Below are 14,639 nucleotides of genomic sequence, written 5' to 3'. Positions count from 1 at the left end.
GCCCAGTCACAGCCTTCGACAGGTATACAACCTATCTGAAGAAATAAGACATAAGGCAAGGATAAGCTCTTTAGAGCGTCGGTTTTGGAGAAAACCGTTTCCTCATCTGTCAAAGGGAGACCATACTAGTGCTGCCCTCCTAATTCGCTGAGACAGTGCAAATAAAGCTCCTTCCCCAAAGCACAATTTCAAAAACCAACTAGATACTGGCAATAAATAGGCACAGGCACTGGACGAATTAGAGCGTTTCAAAATCATCGGGCCGGAACGGACGCTCAAAAACAATCTGAATGTACTACCCACGTGGTGCTCGAGCATTTAAAAATCCAAAATTTTAATTACCTGCTTCCAGCAGAGTTTGAGGGCTGAGTTTTCATGGAGGCTCTCGGCAACAAGAGTTTCCTGAACTGCCTCAGTTGGGCCTAGAGGAAAGACAAGGTAAGGTTCAAGCAAAGAACAGAGCAACAAGCGAAGCTGAAAAGGTGGGGCTGGGCTTAAAGCTCTCCAGAAGAGCAGGCCAGGTCTCAGCACAGCAGGACAGGGGAAGACAAGCTTGGAGAAAGAGGTCAAGACCAGACGAGGTCACAAGGTGACCAGTGGGGACGCTGACCAGGTGACCCCGAAGAAACATTTCTCCTAAAAAAGTAACCAAGGGCTGCTACAAAGCGTACATTCAACTTCCATTATGCAGGTGGAGAACTTAATTTCTCACACTAAAAGATCAGCTTTCCCTGAGAACAACAGACAGATGCTTGTTTTAAATCTGCATTGAGGGAAAGAGATGATTTTGCCAGAATAATGAGTCAATTTGCCCTAAAAGTAAATCCAAACGTCTTCCTTCCCAAATCCACAGGTCCTCCTGTTCTCTAAGGGCATCAGCCCAACATAAGGAAACAAGAGCCCAGAGCAGCCAGATTGCCTGCTTTTAAAATCTGCATTTCAATTAGGTGAAATCTCCCAAACTTGAAGTACTGGCTTCAATTTCTTTAAATACTGTGTAGGTCAAACGACACCTGTCTCCGTTCAGTCTCAACTGAAGGACCGCCAGTCTTGCCATTAAAAACTCTTGCCAAGCCCACGGGAGGTCAAGTAAAGCTTTGGGGCTGGCAGGGTGGCCTCAAACCAAAGGTTTATTTTGAAGATCTGTCTGGCAAGGAGACGTACAATACAGGGTTTTGTTGTACATCTACAAACGAGCTGCAGGGTTTGTAGAGGCCACTTTTAGGCAAACAGGCTTGAGCAATGGAATGTAGGAAGGGCCCCCAGCGACCACCTGGATGAATACAGACAGGCCCATCAGACAAGCTGCTTTTGTTCTGCCTCAGGTGAATTCTTTCACTGCCCACACCACCAGCTTCCACACAATCCCTCATCCAACAGGGAGAGATATCCCATTTAGACACCCAGGGTCTACTTCAGAGCTGATAGGGATGTAAACCAAGGCAATGGCAGAAGCAATGCAGAGTGATTCAAAAATGTATGAAAGGCAAAAATACCAGTGATGATGGCAAGGCGAGGGTCCCTAGGATACCAGACACAAACCTGACCCATTGCAACCTTGATAATGAAGGTGAGTGAATCTTTAAGACCAGAGGCATACAGGCTCAAGAGTGTGCTCTTTGACTTCTGAGAACAGAGCCGTCCTCATGAACTTGTGACCTGTGTAGTTACACAGGACCCTATGCCCAGAAAGGGTCCACACTTGGTTTAATGCTCTGCTGTCGTCATCTTGAGATTCTTTTTTTTTTAACACTTATTCATTTTTGAGAGATGGAGAGAGACCAAGTGCAAGTGGGAGTGGGGCAGAGAAAGAGGGAGACACAGGATCTGAAGCAGGCTCCAGGCTCTGAGCTGTCAGCACAGAGCCCAATGTAGGGCTCAAACTCACCAACTATGAGATCATGACCCGAGCCAAAGTCAGAAGCTTAACTGTCTAAGCCACCCAGGCGCCCATTGAGATTCTTAGTTTAACTCTGAACTTGTGTTTTATTAGGGAGGTCTGAAGGGGCAATGTGTGAGCAGAGGAGATCCCATGTAATATGTGTGGCTGCCATTTTTACACCGTGTTTGCAATACCTCAAGAGCACAGAATTTCTGTAGATTCATGACGCATGGGATATTAGCAAGACGAGGTCAAGGTAGCTGTGTTACCAGTGTAACCAAATGATCAGGCAGGTGAATGCTGACAGCTCCCAGAAACTGTGCTTTCCATTCAAAGAAACCACAACTTGCTCTGCACACAGAAACAAAGCAATGTCTTTCTAAGAAATACAAACAACCAAAGAATCCTATCATATCCTCTTACTCTTATTACTTCCCACTATTAGCCAACCATGTACACCGAAAATAATAGCACAGAAGGAAAAGGAGAGATAGGGCAACCCATGGTTCTCCTTCCTTTCAGTCCTTCCTTCAAGCCAGCCCCTTCCTTCTGTAAGACAAAGCCTGATAGAATGCATGTATCAAGCAGTGAAATAAAAAAGTAGTGAGATAAGGGGCGCCTGGGTTAAGCATCCACCTCTTGGTTTCCTCTCAGGTCATGATCACATAGTTTATTAGACAGAGATCCAGTTCAAGCCTCACGTCCGGCTCTGTGCTGAGAGCACAGAGGTTGTTTGTGATTCTCTCTCTCTCAAAATAAATAAATAAACTTAAAAGAAAAAAAGCAGCAGTGAGTTCGTTTTGAACAGTGTTTCCACGTTCTGGTAAGAACACACATATGCATGTACAAATTACAAAATATGAAGTGTGTGATTTCAGTAATTCTGCAGATGTGTCAAATGCTCTTAAATTCTTTTTGTTAATGTTTATTTGTTTCTGAGAGACAGACACACAAAGCGCAAGCAGGAGAGGGGCAGAGATAGAGACACAGAATTCAAAGCAGACTCCAGGCTCTGAGCTGTCAGCACAGAGCCCAACGCAGGGCTCCAACTCACAAGCCATGAAATCTGAACCGAAGTCAGATGCTTAACGAACTGAGCTACCCAGGCGCCCTTCAAATACTCTTATATTTACACTTAACGCTGGCTGTACCGTACAAGAAATAAAAATCATGCTAATAATTTAAATTTTTAATTTTCCTTCACTTAGAATGCTATTAAATAGCAAGCATGAGAACAAGTCAAGAAAGTATAGAAGAAAAGGAAAAGCTTTTCATGTTAGTACCTTTAACATGGATTTTTCCCCCAGCTTTTTGGGTTTTTTTGTTTTTTTGTTTTTTTTTTTAATTTTTTTTTCAACGTTTTTATTTATTTTTGGGACAGAGAGAGACAGAGCATGAACGGGGGAGGGGCAGAGAGAGAGGGAGACACAGAATCGGAAACAGGCTCCAGGCTCTGAGCCATCTGCCCAGAGCCCCACGCGGGGCTCGAACTCACGGACCGCGAGATCGTGACCTGGCTGAAGTCGGACGCTTAACCGACTGCGCCACCCAGGCGCCCCTCCCCCTGCTTTTTGAACAAGAGGCCACACATTTTCATTTTACACAGGACTCCAAAAATTATGTGGCCAGCCCCACTGAGAACCATTGAACTCAGGAACACCATACCTATCTAAAACGCTACACACACCTGGGTAAGTTCCTCCTGATATCCTTCAATTTTAGTATATGAGCTGCCCGAAGTGAGCACTCCTGATACCCTTCAGAGCAAACCCAGAAATACCCAAGGCTGGACTGATGGGCGTGCTCCATTAGTTCCATGCTCCTAATTACCGAATCCCTTTAGTCCTTTCCCCCCACCCCCTCAGGTCATTACGACAACAAATCTCCTGAGATACTACAACTCAGCATTGTTTCCGACTAAAGATCACTCTAAAATCCATCCGTTAAACCAAAGACTACAGAAGACCGTAACCACGAGCAGCATCCAACGCAGACACCTTCTACAGGGTATTTTGCCATGCTTTGGCGGGTCAGTTTTGACCAAACTCAGGCTGTTTCTCACCACTCGGAGCACTTGGGTTTCCCCAGGGAAGTGGTTCTGTGAACGACGAAGTCTGGTGGTCTAAAAATTCCTCCTTCAAATACAGTCAAGTTTTCCTTTGTCTCATTTCATTCTCTTCTTTTTGTAGCCACCACTTTCCACTTCAATAAATTACTTTCCTGCCTGGAGACACATCCTGACAAATGTGTCAGCTTGTATTGTTTAGATGAGAGACTTCGGTCATTCTTTCAAATTTTTCCTCTGCACCAATAATCCCCAAGAGCCAGCCTCTCAGGAGCCTAAGTCGCCTGTCTATGAATTTCCTTTCACTGATTCCTATTACACTGAAAAAATGCAGACTGCCTGCGGTGAACTTACCCAACTCTTATCGCTTCCCATCACATTTTTTTCTGTTTCCCCCATCCTTTCTTCCATCCTATCTGAAGAAAGTTCTTATGGAGTTCAAGGCTAACCAGGCATTCGCCCCCCTGATTTTTAATCCATCTGTGGCCCCCTCCCCTAGACTTTGTACTCATCCCCCCCCCCTTGCTTTTGCTGCTTTCACACTACCCCCCTGTACCTGTGCCTGCCTCAAACCAAGCTGTGGCAGCATGCTTCTCCTTGTCCGATTCCTTGAAAGGCTGGGCTAATGGGCCACCTGCAGCTCATCTCCTCCCTTGTAATAGCCAGGTTTTTGCACTCTGGATTCCATCTCTACTGGGCTAATGAAAATATAGTAAAACCTTGGTTCACAGCGTAAATCGTTCTGGAAACATGCTTGTAATCCAAAGCAGCAGTATATAAGAGTGAATTTCAAGAACCATTGGCTCAGCTGTGATCATGTGACACTTGGCATCACATATGACTCATATGGCAAGACACTGCTCGCTTACCAAATTAACATGTATTAGAGGTGTGCCTGGGTGGCCCAGTCGGTTGAGCATCCGACTTCGCTTCAGGTCATGGTCTCACAGTTCATGAGTTCGAGCCCCATATCGGGCTCTGTGCTGACAGCTCAGATCCTGGAGCCTGCTTCAGATTCTGTGTCTCCCTCTCTCTCTGCCCCTCCCCTGCTTGTGCTCGGTCTCTCTCTCTCTCAAAAATAAGTAAACGTTAAAAAAACGTAAAAACAAATTATTAGAAATGTTTGCTCATCTTGCAGAACACTTGCAGAACAAGTTACCCGCAATCTAAGGTTTTACTGTACACTCTCCAAGTTCACAAATGACCTGGTATCTGGACCAGTGGCAGTTGACCCGTCCTTGTAACGGGTCTGTTGTGCCAGATGGCAAGGACAGTCCCCTTGTGTAGGGTGTGCTTCTTCCCTTTGCTGTCACCATCTTCCCCTTCTCTGGTGGTTTGCGCTCTACCTCCTTTAATAAATTTTCTTTAGCCTCATCATGCCTCAATGCCAAGAGTTCCTTGACGGTTTGTACTTTGCTTCTCTTTTTATTCTGCATCTTCTTTAAAATAGGTGAAGGGGGTAGGGGATAAGAGGTACAAACTTCCAGTTACAAAATAAATAAGTCACAGAGATTAGAAGTGTAGCAGAGGGAACATGGTCAATAACGTTGCAATAACACTGTATGGTGACAGGTGGTACCTACATCTAGTGTGGTGAGCACTGCAGAATGTACACAATTGTTGAATCATTATGTCATGCACCTGAAAATGATAGAACGCTGTATGTCATCTTTCATTACAAAATTTAAATAAAAAATAAAATAAAATTGGGAACATTTGACATATTGTACACAGCCTAACAAATAGCAATAACTAAATTTTTAATTTTGCCTTTTATTTCTTTCTGAAGTATTTTATGGTTAGTTGTGCTTCAGCAAATTATTGGCATCACTCTAGGATTTCCAAAAATAAATCAAATGCAAGATGAACTGTACTCATTATTTATCCATAACAGAGGACATCTTTTCTTGACATTAAAAACTTCCATGGCGGGGCGCCTGGGTGGCGCAGTCAGTTAAGCGTCCGACTTCAGCCAGGTCACGATCTCGCGGTCCGGGAGTTCGAGCCCCGCGTCGGGCTCTGGGCTGATGGCTCGGAGCCTGGAGCCTGGAGCCTGTTTCCGACTCTGTGTCTCCCTCTCTCTCTGCCCCTCCCCCGTTCATGCTCTGTCTCTCTCTGTCCCAAAAATAAACGTTGAAAAAAAAAAAATTAAAAAAAAAAAAAACTTCCATGGCTTAGAAATAATTTATCAACACTAGACTCAAATAAACTTCAGCATACCATATCCTGTCAAGGTTCCTTGTCTCATATTTTCTAGTCATTTAAACATACTGGACTATAAACAATAATAAATTAAACATACATAAAGTGTAAAAAAGAAGAGTTCCCTGAAGGCTCTGTACTTGCTTCCCTTTTTATTCTACATCATCTTCTGTAGTGAGTTCATCTACCTTTAATTGTTGTGTAACAGCTCCATGGAAATGATTCATCAATCTAGGATTCTGCCTAAACTCCAAACCTAATTTCAAATTCTTAACACCTTTGTGTAGATACATCAACTAACAGTTCTTAATGGCTTCTGACAATGCCAAGTCCAGAAATAAGCCAGAGGCAATAACATGAAGTGGTTGAAGATTCTGACCCTAGAGACTGTACCTACCTGCATTTAACATGGAGTCCAACACAAACAATCTAGGGAAATTCATCTAGCCTCTCTGTGCCTCAGGCTCCTTATCTGTAATGTAGGAATAACAGTGTCTTTTCTTAGGGCTGATGTAGGGATTAAATCTAAGTTAAAATATTTAAGGTACTTAGAACAGTGCTTGCGCTGTGTAAGTAGGAGCTATTATTACTCTTGCTGCTGTCGTTCCAAAAACCTAATGAGACAGGTACTGTTACTTTACCCATTTATATAATGAGAAGACAGAGATAGGTTATTGTGGGTCATGATGGAATCTCAAATTCCAGGTGTCCAATTCTTAATTCATCCTATTTCCCATTAAAATTCAACTTTCACTTGTATGCCTTTCTTGACTGAAGGTGTTCTGCCCTTCTCCCCACCCCTCACCACTTATATTCTAGTCACATTCAACATACTATTTCCAAAGTCACCTTTACAACATAATTCTCATAATTCTCCCCACCTGTATAAAAGAATCTCATTTTAAAGCATAACCTTGTCACTCTCTTAAAAACCCTCTAAGGGCTGACTCCATTATATCTTACCTCTCTTAATATTGATCTCTGGATCTTACCTTTCTCTAAAATTCATCTCACTACATTCTACCTTTGCTCCAAACCCCAGTGGGCTCATCTCCCCCTTCTACCGCCTCAAAATCTCCTACTCCTCCTTCAGGGACCATTCAAATCCCACCTCCTCTAGCAGGACCCCACCAAACCCAACCTTTCATTTGAGTGACTCATGCAACTCATAGATAGCACACTCTTCCCATACCTACCTCCAAAAGGCCTCATGAATCAATTTTTTAAACTTTAATACTTCCTGTATCTCAAGAGTAATGTGTGTTGTAAAATAAACAGTATGCTTCAAAAAAAAAATTAAAACCCCTTTCATCTTCCCTGCCATGCTAATCGACATCCCATAAATTACCTCCTAATTTAACAATTTTTCATGCATTGACAAATATAAACTATACATGTGTGCTTGGTTGTTTTTCTTAATATACAATAGACATCTAGTCAACATATTTTTTTTTCAACCATTTTAACAGCTAAATAGTATTCTAAATTGGTTTTGTATTATGGTTATGTGTAAGAAGGGCCTTCTCCTTTCTGCCCCCATCTCCTATACGTGAATATTCCCAAGGATAAAGGCGATGTTTTGTCCTTACATCTTCAAGAGGACCTCACACCAAGACCAAGAATTGCTTACACACACGTAATATCCTATTTCATCCTCACAACCACCCAGTTATTCCCATTTCACAGAAGACAAAAATCACACAGCCAATAAGGACATGGGCTTTTAATCTACATCTGTCTGACTCTGGAGCCAAACACCTTTCATTGATGACCTAGGCTATAACTAATAAATTTCTCATAAGGACATCCTCTGCCTTTTCACCCCATGTTGGGACACAGAAAAGCTCCAAATATTCTGGTGTAGGCAGGTGGCACTGAGGATAAGAGATGGGCGCTGGGACGAACGGTGAGCAGGAAGAGTTCAGTGGCTGCAGGTGTAAAGCTAACGGCCCATTCAGTACTTCAATCTGTGTTTACTGAGAACCTACTTGAAGTTGAATTTCTTGCCTCTTTAGGCTCCCCATTACACTCTCCCTCAGCAGCGGCTGCCACCATTTGTTAAAAATATATATGCCAAATGTGCCACTATTAATTCTATTAATAATTTCTCATTATTTCTCAATTATTTCTAAAAATTCTGTGAGACAAATATCAGTACCACCATACTGAAGATGGAAGAACTGAGACTCAGAGAAGTTACTTGCCAATATTAGAATGTAATAAATAGTAGGGCACCTGGGTGGCTCAGTCAGTAAGCATCTGACTTCAGCTCAGGTCATGATCTCACAGTTTGTGAGTTCGAGCCCCGCATCGGGCTCAATGCTGACAGCTGGAATGCTGACAGGTTCCAGTGCATGGAACCTACTTCAGATTCTCTGTCTCCCTCTCTCTCTGCCCCTCGCCCGTTCACACTCTTTCTGTCTCTCTCTCTCAAAAATAAACAAACATTAAGAAAAAATTTTTAAAAGATTGTAATAAATAGCAAAGCCAGGATTGCAGCTGAGGGTCAATTTGCTCCAGTCTGACCCCTCTCTGGTCATACAGAATGCTGCCTTTCAATTCGTAGAGAAAAGATGAACTATGACTTTTTAAAATTTAGACTCAGGATTACATTTGGCCACAAGTAAGAGACCCAATTTCTGTGGTCTAACCAAATAGAGATTTTATTCTTCTCACAAAAAGTCAAGAAATGGGCAGACACGGTCTGGTACAGCAGTTCCAAAATGCCACCAGCTTCTCCGCCTGCTTAACCCTTAAGCTACTAGTCTGTGGTCACAAGATGGTTTCTCCACTTCGAAAATAGCCTTTGTGTTCCAGGGAGAAAAACGTACAAAGGGCAAAAGGCAAACTCACAGAGGCCATCCCCTTGTAAGAGCTTTGAATGTGGTGGGGAGCCCTACCCACCTACTTCCGTCTCATTGGCCACGACTACTAGCACTTAGACACCCTGCAAGGGAAAAATTAAGTTTTTGTTTTTTGGGTTTTTTTTTTTTTTTTATGGTGGTAAATTAAACAAAATGAGTTTAGCTGTAGGGAAGAGGTGGGTAGGAAGGATTCTGGTTGGCCTCTAGCTGTGTCTGCCCCAGAGGGTGATGTAGATAGAGCACAAGTCACGCTAGAGAATCAGGTATTCTGGAGAGAAAAAAGCAATGAAAGAACCTTAACTCTGTGCTGAGAAGCTGCCTGAGAAGCTGACTTTGTGCAAAGTCACCAACTGCCGGGAGCGGGGGGCTGGAAGAACGCGAAAGCATCCAAAGCAGCTGATCCAGAGGAAAAACACGGAGACCCAGGTGACTTCACACAAATCATCCTGACCAACTCACAGGTTCAACCAGAGTCTCTCCTGAGTCCTCGCCGCTTCCCTTCCTCCCACTCACTCACTTCCTGGAGTCACTACAGATGGGAACCTACAGGCTCAGACTCTTCTATCATTCATAAGAAGAAATAGAGCGTGTGCAAATTCCGATTCAAACAAAATAAAACTCTCTACGATGTGTTGTTATAAGCAGCAGCATCTTTAGAGAAAGATAATGGTTGCAGAAACATCATTTATGCAACTGTGGCCACAACAACAAGTTATGTTAAGAAAGCGGGCCATAGACTTTTCGCCTCAGTTTCACTTTCTCGTAAAGAAAGCAAACTCAATAAACCTTCCTCACAAAAACCTGATAAAACCCTGTAGTAGCAAGATGACATTTGTGCAAAACGCTATAGTGAGAAAGGTGATAAAGGGCCAGCAAAAAAGGGACTAGATCCTGTGAGCTAGATCCTACGCACAGAGAGACAAAATAATGTAAGCATATTTAGTGATACAGTAGAGTTTTACATTCATAGCACGAAAGAATTAATGCACTTCCCAATGGGCCTACCTACTTCTTCCCAAGAACCACCTTGCTTGCCTAAAGAACTGAGCCACATATGAATGCGCTTGGCAATGAAAACAGCATCTTTACTCTCTCTTATCAGGTAAAATTAAGTTTGCCCTTGTTAACAAACACACACAAGGGATCAGCACACCTGCTCTCTCAAACTTGTGTCTGTTTTTTGATGTCAAATGCTTGATTTCCCTAAATTAAAGGAGAGGTGAAAACAACTAAACTTACTCTGGAGTTCAGAGGGTGTCCATAAAACCCACAGCCAGCCCCGGACATGACAGGATTTGATCTTCCTCCTCCAGGATTCATATTTGAGACATGAGCCTTTGCCAGAATGAGTGATACTGAATGCAATTCGAGTTTGTACAATTTCTTCAGTCATGGACATTTTTAGGTACACCACTGTACAGAAACCACCAAATGATCTTTCTATTCTGAACGCATTACATTTGCCAAAAAAAACTAGGATTTGCATGTGAGCCAGTCAAAATGTGAGTCACAGCAAGTTCTAGGGAGACACATAACCAAAGTCCAGTCACAAACTGTGACAACACACCCATCGGGACCCCTCGGAGTCCAAACCCACATCTCAGAACTAGAAGCTCTTCAACGGATCCAGACTGGTACACATTTCACTCAGATCCTCCTCTCCCCTACAAAAGTGCCTAACAAGTGTGCAAACTTAAAACTTCCAGACGGGCCCGTTTTTTAATCTAAAATCCAGTTGTTTGGTGTTTTAGATCCTTCAAAATGGAAAAAAGTACTGAAACAAAAGTAATCCTCACCACTTGGCCTTTTGAAACATTATCAACTTACACCAAACTGACATCAATGACTATATTTAAAATAAACAGTGCAAAATAGTAGAGTCTTTGTTTTTTTGTAGGGTGGGTAGGTTCAGTTAAGTTGTTTTAGGCCATTACCTCCAATTACTAAAGCATCAGTCTTTGTGGTTGTAATATACATGGCTGAAGCTGTAGGCTTTTTGACTAGGAAGAAGGTTCTGACGTGCACTGTGACGAGTTTAAGAAACAAATGCAACCACACAAGCCCAGAGCAGTTTTTGGATAGTGTCCATTTTTGGACAATTTGATGACTGATTTAACAGTGAAATTATCAACCTTTCGTTGAAGGGAACTGCTGGCCAGAAGACAGACACTTTGTTCCATTTATCCCCAAACAACACCCAGTGTCACTGATCTTAACAGCTTTGCCTCTCATACTTACACCCATCTGTTCAACCATGGTTAAAAAATAATAAATCCTAGCTCCCTGAAATATTTCACAATTGGCTGCTCAACTGTGACTATTTTTCTTCTTAATTTCAGAACTAATAGGGCTTTCTAGGGAAATCTCTGGGAATAAAAAGGGCATCATTATGCAATATCTCTTCCCTACGGCTCCACCTTGAAGCAGTATTTAAAAAAGAATCGAGATACACGCCCTAATGTGAATGAATAGTCATTAATTTGCTCATTCACTCAATGTTTTGAAAAGGTAATTCAAATCAGGTCAGAAACATGTAATAATATCTTTGAAAAGACAGAATCAGATGAATGAGGTCTCTTTCAGGTTACAGTTTGAACAATGTGCTATTTGGGAATTAGGAACATTTTTAAATGGGAGATGAAAAACTGAAAAAGTTAATTTTAATGTAACAAATTACCAAAGGAATCTAAATTGACTATAAAAATACAAATATTTCCTATTTTTGGAAATTATGTTTTAAAAAGGAGTCAGCTAGGGGGGCCTGGGTGGCTCAGTCAGTTGAGCGTCTAGCTTCAGCTCAGGTCATGATCTTACGGTTCATGAGTTCGAGCCCCGCTTCGAGCTGTGTTCTGACAGCTCAGAGCCTGGAGCCTGCTTCGGATGGTGTCTTCCTCTCTCTCTCCTCCTCCCCTGCTCACACTGTCTCTCAAAAATAAATAAAACATTGGGAAAAAAAAATTTTTTTAAAAAAAAGGAGTCAGCTAGTCAGTAACAGTGAAAAAGTGACCTTGTTCTGATTTATCTCATGCTGGGACAGTGAGTGACAAAAAGACTACATACATAAGCAGTTAAACTCTCCCTCACTGAACTTGTTTCCAAAAAAACTTGTTTCAATGATGCCCTTGAAATTAGGCACTATTGATCTGGAACTACATTGCGCCCTGCATTTCAAGTTAACATTTGTCCACAAAGGCCAGATTATCCTTTTTTTTTTTTTAAGCAGCTATCGGAATTATGATAGATGCTGGTTGAAGAGAATTTAACCAAAACCTGGTCCTACCCTTCTCAGTAACTCAAATATCTTTCAAATTTTGTCCTTTGAAAGTACTGTCTTTTACTATACTACATATGCCTTATAAACACAGAGAAAGAGAAACAAATATTGGTTAAAACTAAGTACACAAAATTAGTGTTATTACTCAAACTGTGAATGAAATTTAAAGTGCTGGCATATTCAAGTCCCGAAGCCAGGACCTGCTTCTTGGAAAGAAAACATAAATCTGAATTTGGCACATCAGGACAACATCGTAAAGATACTCCTTACTGGACTGGTTATTACAAACTGCAGTTTGAACACTATCAACCAAGGCTCCAGTGAGCTCACATTAGTCCACAGGAATTCTGCATTACCTCCTCCTTCCTGCTGAAAAAGTACAGTGGAAAATACAGTATGTTTTATGTACTTCCTATAGAACATATATAGAAAAGACTTATCCACCACTATCTCAGAGCCACTAAGCAATTGCTATTTCTTAGCCCCAAAACACAAACCAAAATTAAAATGTTCTGACCTTTTCAGTAAAACACGCCTTCCCTTTGCAAAAAGCCTGCTCCTGATCCACCCTGTACTAATTTTTTCAAGAACTAAGAATAACACAGATCCAGGTGTTTTAGAAACAAAAGCAAAACAAACCACTTCTTTCTAGCTCTGAAACCTGACTGTCATCTGGCTTGAAAGATGGAGAACCCCATCTATGAAGTCCTGTGTTCCCTATTTCTCTACTTGGATTTACTAAATTAATTCAGCTTCTTTCTTTCCTCGCCTCCTGGAAATGCCCTTTCATTCAAGGCACCTGGGATGCAGTTTTTGACTCACAATGAAGTTCACACCTGACCTGGCAACAGAAGGATCCTCACTGCTGAGGAACAGTGGTGAATGAAAAGGGAAACTGGACTCAGAGGTCTCAGCCCATATGGCTGTTGTGGGTTTTTTTTTCCCCCTCCAAAAGAAAGAGACTTAAGCACTGATAAGTGAGGTTCTCAAACAGTTTATGGAATTCTCTTCCCAGAAAGCCAATCACAGCCAATTAGCTACCTGGGCACAGACAAGATCTCCAAGCAGGAAAAAGGGTTTCAAACAGGAAATAAACAAAAATTAGAATTCTCTATTGCCACTTCTCAAAATACCTTTTCCTCCCAACGGCCAATTGCTTTTCCTAAATACCAAACTTGGACACTAAATTGAGTTCTTCCTCTACTGCTCTCTGCACTTCTTACTGGAAGGATTTGTTTTGGTCCCACATGCTGAAAAATCCACGCTCCTATAATTAAGAGTTTGTCACGCCTTCCACACCATTTCCCTGTTCAAACTCTCTTCTGTAAAAATGATCCTTGAAAACGCAACTACCAGCCCTCATCCTTTTCTCAAGCAGCCACAGAAAACAGATCTCAAGATCCTCAGCAGCCTTCCTAACCCCTCCAGATCAGAAAGTTGGCAATGAAAGGGATTCTCGGTTAATACGTCAGAGTGAAAGGAGATGGGAGTTTTAGAAGTGTGCCCCCAAGAGACGAGTTTTCCCACAGCTCATAATTAATACACCCCAAGTGAATTTCTCACATCCTGTCCTGACTGGACTCAAGAAAGGGATTTTTTATGTTGATACATAAGAATATTAAGAATAACAATGATATTCTTTCATTTAGGTCAACATGTAACAGGCCACAAGGAAACTAAAAAATACACAAAACTTTCGTTCTCTCTCAAAAAGCACAATTTTGGGGTCGAAATGTCATAAACTTTTTGTCACACATTTAAATACAACCCCCCCCCCATACACACACACTTCTCTAACTGGGGTTCTCAAGTATTACTGGGAGACTAGGGTGTGGGGGGTCTAAGGACACAGACAATACCTTACATGTCCATCCTGTAGGTATTTTTCACATTTAAGCTAGTTGGGAGCCCTAGGAGTTAAGCCCCCCGCCCCCCCCCCAGAAAAGTTCCCGTTCCCCCTGGGAAACAGGAGTGAGTTGGAAAGGAAATCGACCCGGGGAAGAGGAGGAGCGGCTGCAACACCCAGCTGCAACCGCACAACGGTGCCACTTCCCTCCGGTCTGTGAGAGGAGCCAAACGCCCTTACCTGGGGAGTGGAGAGCCGCCGGCGCCAGTTCCAAAAGTTCTGGTTCACCTTCCGTCCGAGTTCAAAGCCCCAGCACGGTGGCCCCGCCGCAGGCTCCCAGCCCGAACCCTTTCCCGTCCCGCTCCCGCCTTCCCCACCCTCTCGGCCCTACACCATGTCAGGAATCCGGGCAGGCACAGAGCTAGGAGCTGACATCACTCCCAGTTCCAGGTACCTCCCCCTCCCACCTCCCACTCGCCTTCTCTCCTCCCTCCCTGCGGGAATTA

General features: G+C 42.7%; 1 protein-coding gene across 11 annotated transcripts in view; it reads right to left on the bottom strand.

The window, feature by feature from the left end:
* Nucleotides 1-14,541, bottom strand: part of PPFIBP1 (PPFIA binding protein 1) — a 179,917-nt gene extending 165,376 nt beyond the window's left edge. For 4 of the 11 annotated variants that reach the window (XM_011283855.3, XM_011283860.3, XM_011283861.3 and 1 more), the window contains exons 1-2: nt 14,374-14,540; nt 343-422 (exon numbers count right to left, since the gene is read on the bottom strand). The gene's annotated coding sequence lies outside the window, so the exon portion shown is untranslated. Of the gene's footprint in view, nt 1-342; nt 423-6,546; nt 6,622-14,373 lie in introns of all 11 variants that reach the window. The other 7 variants (XM_011283859.3, XM_003988520.5, XM_011283862.3 and 4 more) reach the window with 5 other exon arrangements.
* Between the last annotated feature and the right edge of the window lie 98 nt (nt 14,542-14,639).

Source organism: Felis catus, chromosome B4 (genome assembly GCF_018350175.1).
Source record: "Felis catus isolate Fca126 chromosome B4, F.catus_Fca126_mat1.0, whole genome shotgun sequence".
NCBI classification, from domain to species: Eukaryota; Metazoa; Chordata; class Mammalia; order Carnivora; family Felidae; genus Felis; species Felis catus.
This window is presented reverse-complemented; position numbering and strand designations above follow the sequence as displayed.